The sequence below is a fragment of the Podarcis tiliguerta genome, assembly GCF_965153285.1.
Source record: "Podarcis tiliguerta genome assembly, chromosome: 3".
Lineage (NCBI taxonomy): Eukaryota > Metazoa > Chordata > Lepidosauria > Squamata > Lacertidae > Podarcis > Podarcis tiliguerta.
This window is the reverse complement of record NC_139536.1, coordinates 36,708,628-36,723,677: the sequence shown is the minus strand read 5'-3', so window position 1 is coordinate 36,723,677 and position 15,050 is coordinate 36,708,628. Positions and strand designations below refer to the sequence as shown.

The 15,050-nt window shown below is 42.2% G+C and overlaps 1 long non-coding RNA gene across 1 annotated transcript in view; it reads left to right on the top strand.

Moving 5' to 3' along the window:
• The window catches only part of LOC310674862, a 46,271-nt gene extending 31,927 nt beyond the window's left edge, over positions 1 to 14,344 (top strand). Inside the window, exon 3 of the long non-coding RNA XR_014509809.1 lies at positions 14,314 to 14,344. This is a non-coding gene — a long non-coding RNA (uncharacterized lncRNA). The remainder of the gene's footprint in view (positions 1 to 14,313) is intronic.
• Positions 14,345 to 15,050: the final 706 nt, after the last annotated feature.

The following is a 15,050-nucleotide window of genomic DNA, read 5'->3' as shown; positions in this document are numbered from 1 at the left end:
TTACGGTGAAAATGTTACCGGAGACATGGCTTGCAATTTATTATTAGTACCGACTACCCACAAAAATAGCAGGAAATGTGACACTGATGTGCTGTGAAGTCAAATGCTCACATGTTTGGAAATGCTAAATGCATATGAATTCATGGAGTATAAGCTCTGTTCCCAGGTGCATCCTCCGAGTAGATAGCGCACCTTAGCCAGAGCCCAGTGAAGTCTTTGTGCACAGTCCTTTGGGGACACTGAATGGACAAGTCTTGTTTATTTCAACGTTCCTTGTACAGAATAATTTCCCTTTGAATTGTACTTCAAGAACAACAACAAGAAAACCTCATAATTTCAGAGGAGCTAAAAGAGGCAAGGACTCAGCTGGGGGGTAAAGGGACTAATTCTAGAGGCTTAAAATAAAATTGGTAAGAAGCTAATATTATGTTAAATGATTTTTCAGAATCCTGAATGCAATATGAATCTCTTTCTCACCAAACACTGCATTTTGAATTTGAAACAGCAATTAGCATTTACAGTCTTTTTAAAAAACTAAACCTTCCTGGGTAGAAAATCTACGTCAATTTAAAATGCAATTATTCAGCCATTATCTGTCAGAAATCATGGGGAAAATAAAAATAAAATGCCTCTTTCCCCCTTCATTATTTATACGGGAGCCTGGGACATTATTTATATGTGAACTGTCCCATTAGCTATTATTCAGGAATTCATGCGTCAACAAATATGTCTCTTGAATGACTTCACAATAGGTTTGATAGCACCTATACATGCCACCTCCGTGTCACATGTCTGGTTACTTAACAGGTGATCGCTGGGATGAATCTTGAACTTAACAGGTAGTCTTAAGGAAGCACCCTACCCCACTCTCTCAGACTCAGCCTTCCATTTGTAATATGGGGCTGATAATACTGCTCTACTTTATGCAGTTACAAGAAAATAATATATGTTTAGAACTTCAAACACCCTAAAGCAGGAGTTCTCACACTTTCTACCCCAAGGTCCACTTGAGAGGACTGAAAATTACAGAGGCTCACCATTCACAAAATGGTGGTGCTGGGGAAAGCTAGTAACAAAATGGCAGCAGATGAAGTGTGTGTGTGTGTGTGTGTGTGTGTCTAAAAGACGGGCCAAAAGACACAGGTTCCTTTCTTTCCATTGGATCCTTCCCTTTCCTCGCCCCCAACTTTGCATCCTAGAGCATCGCCCTTGCTTCGCTCTCTGAACAATTCCTGCTGTCATATGTGCCCACACACTGCACATGTGGGGAACAACAAGGCAACAGTGTGGAGCTGAGCAGGGCCAGCCCAGGACATTTTTGCACCTCAGATGAACCACAAAAGGTGCCTCCCTCCCCACCAGGGAAGAAGGAGTGAGTGAAGATCTACACCAGGAGCAAGCGGGCAGTAACTCTGTACAGCAGGATCTGCTGCCCCTGTAGATCCTACCGCCTGAGGCTGTCACCTCACTTTGCCTCATGGGTGGGCTAACCCTGAGGTCCACTGGGGATCCCTGACCCACAGTTTTAAAAAGCACATAATCATCACCACCCACACCACTTCTTCTTCTTCTTCTTCTTCTTCTTCTTCTTCTTCTTCTTCTTCTTCTTCTTCAACTTATTACCAATCCCAAGTGCCCTGAAATAACAACACATTCCTTCCCTGCTTATTCCTCCACGACCTCCTTTTCTTCTATCATTTCCTTAGTGTCAATGTTCAACTTGAAAGACCCTTTCCTCTCAAATGTGCAAAGCACCATGAATATTTTGGATGCTCAAGGAGGAGAAGCAGAAGAAGGTGGTAACGGAGGAATAACTAACCCCTGCGAAGTTAACATGTTCCACGGTGGCCAAAACTTCTCCTTTCCCCAGTCTTTGACTCTCATCGGGGCACCTACACTCCAGCTCACTTGTGGAGAATAAGCCTTTCCTGGTGAATCCATAGAACAGAAAAGCAACTCAGTTTGTCTCTTCCCCCTTGCTCCCCGGTTGCTCCACCCACGCAGCCACTCCCAAAAGTCTTAGCAGGGAGAGGCATATGTTTGTGCAAAGTGGAGAGCTGGTAAAGCTGCCCCAAACATATAGCCCTAAGTGGCATTATTGAATCTGTAATTTGCTACCATTAGCAAAGGTCACTGTGTGCTGCTTACTGCCACTTTATGAATTGCTCCTGTTCTAGCCCATCATTTCATTAAACAGTGTTGTACTGAGGGGGTCGGAAAAAACCAATCAAGGGACTTCAGTGCAAGGAGAACATCCTCAGGTTTTTTTAAGGAACCTCCATCTCCCACTCCTGTTTGAGGATCTCCTCAAATGAAGGTACACCTTGTCAGTTCTCTCTCTCTCCTGTTATATGTTTTCCGCTTGTGTTCCCTCCTCATCCTTCTCCCCATGCCGTATCCACTGTTCCAAAGAGCAGAGAGAATATTTGATTGCAGTAATTAGCTAATCAGTAACAGGCATAATTTCCCACTGATTAATGCTTTGAATAATCATTATAGTCCTAACTGTAGGCAGTTCTCTTATCAGAGTCACTTTGAAAACAGCTTTGAAAAAGATAGAGCTGCACCTTCGCAGATAAAATTAGAGAGGTCAGGTGCTCTGCCCTCTGGAATGATGGCAGGGAAGGGAAGCATGGAGACCTGAAGGGTCCTCTTCCAACCCACTTCCCTCCTCTTTCTCTCTACCCACAATAGATGCCATGATGCGGGGAGTGCGGAGGGGAAGAAAAAGAAGAAACTAGGGCAAGGATGCTATCCGCAAGTGCTGCTTTCAGCCCACAAGAAAACTGCTAAGCAGGAACGTTGCACCATTCTTATGCAGCAGCAAAGGGGAAAGAGGAAAAAGTTTGAGACTAAGGGCTTATCCACACTTTCCCTTGCCCCCCTGCCAGTCCAGACTAGGATGCCAATTCAGATTGGGGGGGGGGGATGCCAGAAATTTGCAAAAGAGAAAAAAGCTCCCATTGAAGCAAAGGAGAGGGGTTTGTTCTGTGCAAATGCTTATGTGGGACCCCCAATCCAAATCAAGATCATAGCAAAGAGCCAATCCCCTCCCCACCCCACATGTCAGGGTCCAAATACAGATGAAGTCACACATACTGACGACTGGTGTTCAATTTCATGAACTGAAAAACTAACATAGATTTTCAAGAGAACTCCATTGCCAGTTTGTGGCAGGCTAAACACTCCTGGCAATTCAGCCCATGCTAGGAGACACTGTTATCCACACTTCCTCTTGTTCCTCTGCTTTCCCCCAGGGAAAACAGTTCTTTAAAATGGCAATTTGGATTGTCTCTGGATTGATGTTTGCTCCTATTTAGAGGGTTTTCCCTGTGAAAGGAGCCGGGCAAGCGGAAAGCCACTCAGACCCGGGCCTAGAAGGCACGGTTAAAGCAGAAAACAGCTTGGACCTATGCTTACTAAATAAGGGACAAGTGGACGTGTGGATGGGGTCTGTTGCTTGGATGCTGAATCCTTTGGTGAGAGGCCCATTCAAAGGAGGAAGAGGAAAAACAGCAGCAACAGTATCAAGCCGTATTTTTAATTCCTGACGTGTTTAAGCACCAATCTGGTTTTGTTTGTTTTTTAAATGATACTTTGACCTAAGTAACATAGCGAATTTGAGTTCAGTGGTATAATGGTCAGCTATGCAATCAGAATGATAGCATGCAGAACCTTGGAGCAGAACATCAACCGTATCTGGTGCCAGGCCCTGCAACATTTGGCAATTGCACATTGCCTAGGTGTGGTGTTGAAATGGATGCTGTTCAAGAGAAGTCTAGACAAGACAGGGCTTTGGATAGGAATAGAAATACCCACCATGGATGGATTTCATCTCCTTCAGGTCATTTGCTGTGGCTCTGCAGTTGTGACATGAAGCTGAAAAGCGGGTGCACAAGTGACCTTTCATCCAACATTGTGTCACCTTAAAAGAAAACTCACACATTTCCCTGCAGGAGAGAGACGTGGCTTTCTTTTTAAGTGAGACAAGCAAGTAGCAAACAGCATAAGAGTAATTCCCTTGCACATCCACTGTCTTGCTTTGTAAGATGTGAAAGTAATATGGTCCGCACATTCATACATGAGCAGAACGGAAAGAGAAATAGCCATAGAGCGATGGCTCCCACCCATTTGCAGTAACTAATGAACTGGGCCAATCTCCTCCTCTAAATCAGGGTAGCCAAAGTTGTGCCCACCAGATGTTTTGGACTACAACTCCCATCAGCTCAATCAGCATGGCCAATGGTCAGGAATGTTGGGAATTGTAGTCCATAAAATCTGGAAGGCATCACATTGACTATCCCTGCAGTAGCGGAGGAGATTAGACCAGTTTGTATGTTACTGAAAATGAGAGTGATCCATTTCCCATTCTAGATGAGAAGTGCCCTCATTTTTTATACCATTCCAACAACCTCTGTAGCTTCTGCCTGGTTATTTCTGTTCCTCCAAAGTGTTTTTTCATGCCCTTTATGTTCCATGAAAGTGGTGTCCCTGCTGTTTGGATAGTGATTTCTGCCTGTTCATTGGCTGTTGAGTCATTGTTGGAATTCACTCATCATGCATGAGCTTTAATTTTCTTAATGAGCTGTAGGCCTATAGGGTTACCAGTTGGTTCTTTTTTTGACTGCTCAGACAAAACTCAGATAGCAAAAGAAAAGAAAAACAAGTCAGTCTCATTTGCATGTTGCAAAAAGCTACAGCTTGTATTGAACAAAGGGGGAAGTGGAAGAGTACAGAAGTCAGTCTCTCTCTTTCCATGTGGGTCCTTGCACAACTTATCTTGCCCCCCCCCCACATGACCCAAACAAACCACACTGTGATCTGTCATATCATCTGAACCTGAACCATGGTCTGTTTTAAATAAACCAAGAGTAGTAAGCTAGAAATAAATCAAGAAATTAACATCCATGGCATCATTCATGTTTAGGTGACATTGCAAACCATAGCATGGCTTGTTGGAGCTGTGAAAACACTGTTGGGCCACAAAGGAACCCACTCAACAGCACAGAAGCATGATCACAGTTAAACAGTGGTTTAAAACCAACTGTAACCATCACAATGAGTGAACAAGTGATTCTTCATGTTGCAAATGAGAAGGGAGTAGAATTAAGTCTTCTAACACAGATCTAGAAATAGGTATGTTTTCAAGCTAGTTGCTCATTATAAATGAGATGAGGATTTCCCTTATTGGTTTGTAGGGCATGCCTACTGAACATTTAAAGGCTGATTACTCTAAGTAATGAAGGAGCAAGCATATTGTAACAGACCCTCAAGCTGCCCTTCGCCTCTGTGTACATGGAAACTGGGGCACATGGGCAGCGAAGTCAGTAATGAGACAAAAGATTATGACGTATTGGCAACTTTCATTTGTACTCGCATGCTTTCCCAAACAAGCCTTGTCATTAAAAAAATGTTTCTGCCTTGGTGATTTCTTGTTACAAATATATTCAAGCTATGGAAAATAAGCCAGGGGTGCCAGAAGAAGGGTTTATCAGTGTAGCCTCCTACACTCCTACATCAGGAGAAAGGAATAACATGCATGCACCTCCTAGACTGTGATCCTAGGACTCACTTGATTTCTGTAAGAAAAATCAACAGTGTTGTCATGCAACAGTGGGCAATGCACAGATCTTGGAAATAATGACCCAATAACTTAAAATAAGATGCCTAGTTTCCCTACAACAAATAAGTAATAAAAACCCCACACTTGGGGCACAACTACACAACAGACTTCAAATGGTTCAACGCTGCAGTTATTTCTTCTCCCCAGGGAACTCTGGAAACTGATGAAGTTATCTCTGGCAGATGGAGCTCAGTGTCCTCACAAAACTATAATTTTCAGGATACTTTGAGAGAATCCACGCCAGTTAAACATGTATAAAACCAATGTGAGGTTTTTTTAGTGTAGATAGATCGATGAACGTGGAAGGGCAAAGAAAATGTTACATCCAAAGAGTTGTGATTTTCTTGCCGTTTCTAGCTTCACACATTTTTGCATATTTATTCTCTATTATTTGACCCCAGAGACTGTCTATGCTACCCAAGCAGGAGAGATAACAGGATGTGGGAAGGGTGGAGGGGAGAAAAAAGGGAAGGAACAGGGAAGGAAACGGTTTGTAAAAGAAAATGTAAGTGTACTGTGTTCTACTTGTGAAAAATGGGCAATAAAAACATTAGCCTTTGAATCTTTGAATCTTTTCTTTTTAATCACCAAGTTCTTCTGCAGGTTTTTCCTGGCTTTGGAAGGTCCTTCATAAACCAGATATCTTATTAGGAGACATCTAGGTGCTGGCATGCACTAATGGCATCATTGGTCCATGTTGGCTCTGATAGACATCTGCTGTTCTGGAAATTCTGCGGAATAACTTTCCTGCTATCATTGCATTCACCAAATCATTGGTTTTCAACTGGTAGATCAGTGCCCACTACTGGATCATAGTGTGAGTGGCAACAACAGTACCAGCACCATACAATTTAGGTTGATGCACCAGCCGCTACTGGCTGTGGTAATGCACACCTTTACTAATATCAATTTTTTTTTCTTTTGTAAATAATTTTTTATTGTTTTTCACAATTAAATTCCACATTAACATTGGTAAGTTAAAAAACAAAGCAAAAACATTTTCACCCCCCAATCCCCATATATTACAATATCCTTTTTGAACCTTTTTTGAGATTCCGTGAATCTCCCCCCCCCCATCCCCTCTTCTTGCTCTATAAATGAACAAAATCCTCTTACATTTCCATACCCATTTGCCAAATTTTCTAAGCGGTATACTTAGTTAATCAAAACTTACTTATGCTTCAAATCATTTATAACATTTTGCACAGATATGTTAATTATTGAAACAATTTTCTCCATTATACATTTCACATCTATGCTTAATTATTATTATTTTTTCCTTTTAATCTTATCCCCATTTCAACTAGTTGCAAGCATTTAATCCAGGCCTGCTAATGTACCAATGTATCTACAGTAATTAACTCAGGTCCGTCAGCAGATTGGACCTGCACTCCCTGCCACCACTAGCAAAAACTGGAAGTCCTTGCTCTCAGGCACAATTCAACGTGTCGGTGGTTACTTTTAAAGCCTTCTGTGTCTTGGGTCCAAGATTCCTACTTCTTCCCTACCAACCTGCTCAATCTCTAAGATCAGGTGGAAAGGACCATCTAGAGGGGAGGCATAGTTGATCATGACAAGGAATAGGGCCTTGTTGGTGGCTGCACCATTATTGTGGAAACATTTGCTTGATGAGCCTTAAAAAGGTAAAGGTAAAGGACCCCTGACAGTTAAGTCCAGTCGCGAACAACTCTGGGGTTGTGGCGTTCATCTCGCTTTATTGGCCAAGGGAGCTGACATTTGTCCGCATACAGTTTTTCCAGGTCATGTGACCAGCATGACTAAGCCGCTTCTGGCGAAACCAGAGTAGCGCACAGAAACGCTGTTTACCTTCCCCCCGGAGCGGTACTTATCTATTTACTTGCACTTTGACGTGCTTTTGAACTGCTAGGTTGGCAGGAGCTGGGACCAAACAATGGGAGCTCACCCCGTCGCGGGGATTCGAACCGCAGACCTTCCGATCAGCAAGCCCTAGGCTCAGTGCTTTAGATCACAGCACCACAGCCTTAGGTAGCCCCAATTCTAGCTGTCTTCTGTTGTACTATGAATACTTTTGTTATTATTCTGAGCAGACTTATGCCTTGCAAAGAAGATGATACATTTAGTATTGATTGTATTTTATCTGTTGTAACAGTCTCCTTTGTATTAACGTAGAAAGTATTGTTTTATAATGTATTGTGATTTTAAGTGCTGTAACACGCTGTAAGTAAAGCTTTGACATTGGAAGGACGGAGAAGGAGATGATAGATAGATAGAAAGGTAAATATTTCAGAGGGGTGAATTTATCCACCAAATATCTGTTTCACCCAAACTTAAGTCTTAAGCTGTGCTGGCAGATTTACAGGCCAGAACTACAGCAGAGACCTACTCTCTCACTACCTGCTTACAAGCAACCACTTTTCCAAGAAAATATCCCCCGACTGTCGCTCTGCCCTTTCAGTTACAATCAGTATTCAAGGCACGCCAAACTTTTAAATTTTATTTATCGAGGGACTGATTTGCACAGCAGGGCTCTGCTTTGTTTATTCAGTGCTATTATTGTTACCTTTAATGAAGACAATGAAGAATTTAAAATAATAATTAAAAATATTCCCCTCAGTTACCGTGGCAACGAGCTGCAATGTTTCTAATGGCGCAAAAAACCCCATCTGTTTCTTTATTTGACAGGACGAGAAACACTTCCTCCCCTTCTTCCATTACAGGAGGTTTAGTCCTTGAGTCCTCAGGCAGCCCTGAACGTGGAGCAGTCCCTTCTCCAGGTTTTGGGGGAGTTCTCAAGGGGCCCTATCCACTCAGCTAGCCACTCCTTCTCCCTCCTCTTCTTCATACATTTGGACAAACAGCTAGAAGGTGAACAAAGCTTCCTGCTCACCTTCCCTGCTCTTTCTGAACTTCAGATGTGAAGGAAACAAGCAGCTATTTTCTTTTTAAAAGACATCTGAAGGCAGCCCTGTTTAGGGAAGTCTTTAATATTTAATGCTGTATTGCTTTTAACACTTGATTGGGAGCTGCCCAGAGTGGCTGGGGAAACTCAGCCAGGTGGGCGGGGTATAAATAAATTATTATTATTATTATTATTATTATTATTATTATTATTATTACTACTATTATTATTATTATTATTATTATTATTATTATTATTATTATGGGCCCAGCAATAAGGGGGCGGGGGAGGTCCTGTAGCTAAGTTGTAGAGCATCTGATTTGCATGAAGAAGATATTGGGCCCAACATCCTGCATCCCCAGGTAGCCTGAAATCCCAAAGAGCTGCTGCCATTCAGTGTAGGCAATACAAAACTAAATGGGCTGCCTCAAATACGGAAGCTTCCTGTTCTCTCAACTTTTACCTTTTGCTATGTGTATATATACCTGGCAACTGTATTCCATGCAGTGGTTCATGAAATAAAGTTTGTTAGACAATAGTGAGCCAGGTGGAGCGATGATCTGGCTCAGTCTGAAGAGAGAAGAGCAAAAAAGTGGGTTTTGCTGCTTTTGCCTCTCTCCTGCCTGAACAGTTGGCATAGCAAAAACCTGATGGGAGAAAGCAGCAGGCAGTGGGAAGCTGAGAGTCCTGGGGCCTGAGGGCCTGTCCAGTAATGCCAACCTCAGTGCTTGGCATGGAGGTCTGGGTTGAGTCTAGCAACAAGGACACACTACAGAACAGACAAGCAGAGGTGCCTTTTGAACATGAAGAGGCCAGCGGAGGTCACATGGTGAAAGTCAACCTTATGAAAGCATCTACTCTGTGGCCTAAGCTAGGAGAGGACCGTGTTGCATGCTCCCTGACTCTCATCTTCCCATACCAGACTCAGCTTTGCTTCATGCTCAGAACCTTGCAGAAGGTGAGAGAGGCAGAGCTTCAGCTATCCAGCTCAAAAGTATGTGAAGCATCGACCTAATCGACAGAGGGGGAAGGTGTCCCTCTTAAGTCCAGAAACAACTGGAATGTGATAGCATAAATCTAGAGTTTCTTCCCTGCTTGCACACCAGACTTATCTGGTAACATTTGATGCCACAACTTCCTTGAAGCTAAGCAGACATGTTGTTGTTGTTTAGTTATGTCCGACTCTTTCTGACCACATGGACCAGAGCCTCCCGCAGTTTGGTCAAACTCATGCTGGTAGCTTCGAGAACACTGTCCAACCATCTCATCCTCTGTTGTACCCTTCTCCTTGTGCCCTCAATCTTTCCCAACATCAGGGTCTTTTACAAGGAGTCTTCTCTTCTCATGAGATGGCCAAAGTATTGGAGCCTCAGCTTCACGATCTGTCCTTCCAGTGAGCACTCAGGGCTGATTTCCTTCAGAATGGATAGGTTTGATCTTCTTGCAGTCCATGGGACTCTCAAGAGTCTCCTCCAGCACCATATTTCAAAAGCATCAATTCTTTGGCGATCAGCCTTCTTTATGGTCCAGCTTTCACTTCCATACATCACTACTGGGAAAACCATGGCTTTAACTATACAGACCTTTGTTGGCAAAGTGATGTGTCTGCTTTTTAAGATGCTGTCTAGGTTTGTCATTGCTTTTCTCCCAAGAAGCAGGCGTCTTTTAATTTCGTGACTGCTGTCACCATCTGCAGTGATCATGGAGCCCAAGAAAGTAAAATCTCTCACTGCCTCCATTTCTTTCCCCTCTATTTGCCAGGAGGTGATGGGCCAGTGGCCATGATCTTCCATTTTTTGATGTTGAGCTTCAGACCATATTTTGCACTCTCCTCTTTCACCCTCATTAAAAGGTTCTTTAATTCCTCCTTCGTGGATCACTGCCTTGCCATGGCAAAGGGGCTTGAATAACTCAGAGAAGCTATGAGCTATGCCGTCCAGGGCCACCCAACATGGACAGGTCATAGTGAAGAGTTTTGACCAAACATGATCCACCTGGAGCAGGAATTGGCAAGCCACTCCAGTATCCCTGCCAAGAAAACTCCATGGACAAAGACAACAAGCAGACATGGCCTGGTCTCAATGCCTAGATGGGAGACTCCCTGTAAGTTATGTGTAGAGTCACACTGAGCTTTCAAACATAAGAGGTTGAATTAAAGTGAATGAATGAATGAATGAATGAATGAATGAATGAATGAAATACTGATCTCAAGAGCAATTTGATGTACACATTAAAATGACTGCCAGTTTCATCTCTGTCCACCCGGTGGTAAAAATACCTGAGAAAGTGTTGAAAAAGCTTGGGATTTGAATGGAATTCATATATTATACTCAGGTGCATTTTGGAAGACCAAGAATGAAGTCTGAGAAGAAAAGCTGTTGGAAAATGTTTCCAAGCTCATTTCAGAGTGGGGAGAAAGAAGTCATTGTATACAAGCTGAATGTCTCTAAAAGCCTGGGCCTGAAATCTACAATGCCAACAAATGAGTGCTGAGGGTCTCTTGTTACTCCTCAACAACATCAAAACCAGCTAGAAGGCACCATCATCACAAGGTATTCCTGGCTGCCACTTGAGTGCCACATGCAAAATCAATGCCACTAGTTCACGAACAGCTACTAACAGCAGATGTGGCATAGCTGCATTGCACAAAATTGTTTCCATTGCACAAAACTGCACATCAAAGGGTATGGTGCAAGAAAATTGCAGGATCGCCTTATAAACATAATCGAGGCACGTTGTTACCCTTTATTTATTTAAATTATAAATTGCTTCTCATAAAATATCCCACAAGTGATCTAACAATAAAAAACATGTATTTTAAAAAAGCAAGCCCAATACAGACGGAGATTAAAATCCCCACTCAAAAGGAAGGACTTTGATGGGGGTCAAAAAAACTGGAGTCAGTGCCTGTCTGATGGGCAAGAATTCAAGAGGGTAGGTTTTGCCACCCTGTAGGTCTGATTCCTACGTAACACGGAATGGAACTCTTGAGGAGAGATCTGCACATCCCCTTCTGCAGCAGGCGGTGAGAAGGGGTGGGATGAGCTTTTGCCTTCTAGAAAGCTTCAGCACCAACCCATGTGCCTGATGTACTGATTGGGAGTCTTAGTAATCAGACAAGGATTCACTATACCTTTCTAGCCACATTTTCCCTCAAGAACAGAGAGGGGGGAGGGGGGATCCCTCTGCTGTTATTACCGTTATCTCTCTGTATAAAACAGGTTCCTTCTTGTTCTTCTCTTACTCGGTTTCCTAGTTAATTCTGAATAATATACTACTCTACTAAACGTACACTCCCGTATCTGAGATCAGAATGTAGCACAGGATGTGCTCTTTGGCCTGGCGGTCTATAATATCAGTGAAAGATGGGCTAGCAGAGATCAATAATTTATGCTGAGACGGAAGGCAAAAACTCAATCAAGTGCCTCGTCAATTATGTAGTGATTATATCTACAGGGAAAGAGAAGGAATGGCTTCCTTCTTTCATGTGGTGCCACAAACTGCTCCGATCTAATCTTTTACTCTCAACAATAGTAGCCATCTGCCAACTTCACAGTTGGACACAAAAACACTCTTCATTCCCGCTTGTAGTGGCCATTGTTAGGTATGTCCGGCCTTACATTGGAGACATTGCTCCAGTTCATGCAGCTGCCAGCTTCTAGAAGTTATTCTAGTTAGAGGACCGTGTTCCCAGCCATTAAGCTCTTAGCTAGTGACCCAGGCATTAATAATAGTAATAATTTTAATAATGATAATTTTGTTATTTATATCCCGCCCATCTGGCTGGGTTGCCCTAGCCGACCTGGGCAGCTTCCAACATATATAAAAACATAACAAAACATCAAACATTTTTTTAAAAACCCTCTCATAACCCTATATGTATTTGAATATTTCCAAAGCTGACATCTGAGCTAAAGGTTCCCTGTTCATAAGAACATAAGAAAAGCCCAGTTGGATCAGACCTATCTAGTTCAGGGTATTCCAGGTGTGGTTGCGCCAGAGATATGTACAAAGGACTTATCCACTCTCACTGTTTGCCCCACTCTTTCCAGGCACAGATCTACGATTAAGAGCTCAGTGTCTGGGCATGTCTTATTTTAATTTTGTTCTGAAGCTTTCCCCATGAAAACCCACTCTTTAGCACTCAATCAGAGCAAGCATCAATTTCGGCTTTCCACAGATAGCCGTTTGCTCCAATTGAGCTTCAAACAGTGGGTTCTCACAGGGGAAACTCTGGAGAAAAGAAAAGAGGCTGCTAGGACAGGGAGATTTAAACCATGGGCCATGCCTGGAAAGAACAGAGGAAAAGTAAGTGCAGATGAGCCCAAATGCGATGAATATGATATTGGTGCTTTTATTTCGGATCCCTAATTTCATTTCACTTTTAATTTGTGTACTGCCTTTCAATATTGCTGTACACACGTTGGTTTACGAGCTGAGGAAACTTCAAAATATACAACAAAGATCACACCACTTATATCAATCCAAAGCAATGCAGAAAATAGCAATAAAAAGATGACTTTAAAATAACCTATATCAAATAAAGTAATATTCAATACTCCCTTAGAATATAATAGTACACAATAAAAACTCTCAAACTTCAGCAAATATCAGAGAAATTCACTCTCAGCTAATAATCCCTAGTATGGAATTCATCTTTTTCACAGCTTTCACACATTGGGTTGATATTTTTAGTAAACTATGCCAGGACTCTTGGTCAGTCATTGCCAGCTCAAATCCTAATTAGTGTGCATGTGAAATTACCATGTATTTATATATTTTTTGCTTCATTGTGCATTACTTTATGCTTACTTACATTAAACCACATTTGCTATTTTACTACCCATTCACCCAGTCTGCACAGACCATTCCAGAGCTCAGGCCTGCTTTTTCTGAATCCACTTGTTCTCAAGGAAGTCGGGTCTCTCCCATTCTTCTTTCTCAACTCCTTCGCCGTACTTCATTTCAATCATGGATAAACTCTCATCTTTTAATCTTGGCTTTGCTCTGTACTATGAACTAGAAGCCTCCTGCCTATTTGCTTATCTGACCTTTCTATGAACTTGCCCTCCAGCTTTGATCCTGTCAACAATCCTCTTCTTTGAATGGGCCTCATTCTGTGTAAATGTACAGTGCTTTGAGTGGGGATGGATGTATTTGTCCATTTCAGTAATTCTTAGTTTCTCAGTTTTAAGTTCAGTTCTCTACATTTCCTCATTATTTTGAATTTATTTTTTAAAAAATCTCATGAAAATTCATTAGCATTTTAATGCAAATTTTCCCTAATATACGCATTTTTGCAAAGCTATTTCCCCCATTATAATGCTGTTTTATATGCTATTTTTAATTAACTTACGCATTTTTATGTATGCTTTACCCTAGCATATGCATTTATCTGAGTGGAGAACAGCACTGTGAAATTTGTAGATATGCAAATTTCAAAGGATGGTTTTGTTTCAGTTTGCATATTGCTTGGAAAAGTGAAAATTAGATAGGTTCATCATTAAATGCTAAGTGAACCAAGCTTCTCCCTCATATCTAGCATTCAGAGACTGACTAGAGCATCCGTAGCTAGAAGCAATTCAAGAATTAAGTCTGAAACTTGTTGCTTACTATAATCTTTTCTGGCTATCTGCCCCATACCACAACAGAAGCAACTACACAGACATGCAGTGACAATTCAGCTGAACTATCAAGTATCCTCTTAATGTTGGCTTTCTTGCTGTATCCCACCATCCCTGGAGATTTGTCAGTGCAGCAGGGTTGCCACTTCAATAAATGATTAGTTTGTGTTTTTGCTACCTCACAGGAGTATTTATTCTCACTTCCATTCGTCTTCTGGTTTGATCAAGCTACCTGGATTCCGCCTCAACCTTTTTCACAAATAAGCTCCTTGTTCTTTGATGCTTTGCCTGTAATCATGCAGGAGGTTTGCTTCTGTCCTCTGATGTAGTTGGTAGCAAGCTCTGTGAGGAAAAAAGTGTGATGCCCTCCTGCAAAGATTTTAAGAGTTCACATGGCAACAGGGCACAGAAACTGATATGATGGCAGAGTGCTTGGGACGTTGTATGTTCACCTCTAAATTCTTTTAAGTCACCATGGATTGAAGAACTGGTGATATTCTCCACAGCGGTGAAGACCAGGACTGGAACAAAAGGATTCAGGGATTCTGTCAACACGATTGTTGAAATTACTTTGTAAGTGAGGGCAATGACTTAAGAGATCAGTGGCTACAGGAGCCAGCGGTGGTAGGGATGGGGGGTAGTCGAGGTCAATCAAAGTACAGAGTCTGCACAAAGAGGATGCTAAGGCAAGGAGGAAACTTTCACAAGGCATAGTTCAGTCTGTGCCAGGATTTAACCACTGGTGTCACTGCAGAATTTTTCATAATGAAAAATGGAAGGGAAATGGCTGAGTGATTTCAGCTGCGTTCCCTAACCTGCCAAGTTTCAGATTCCATCAGTCTCCAGGTTCCAACAGCCCCAGTAAACTGATGATCAGGGATTATGGGAGTTGTAGTCTAGAAACATCTTTCCTAGAGGGAAT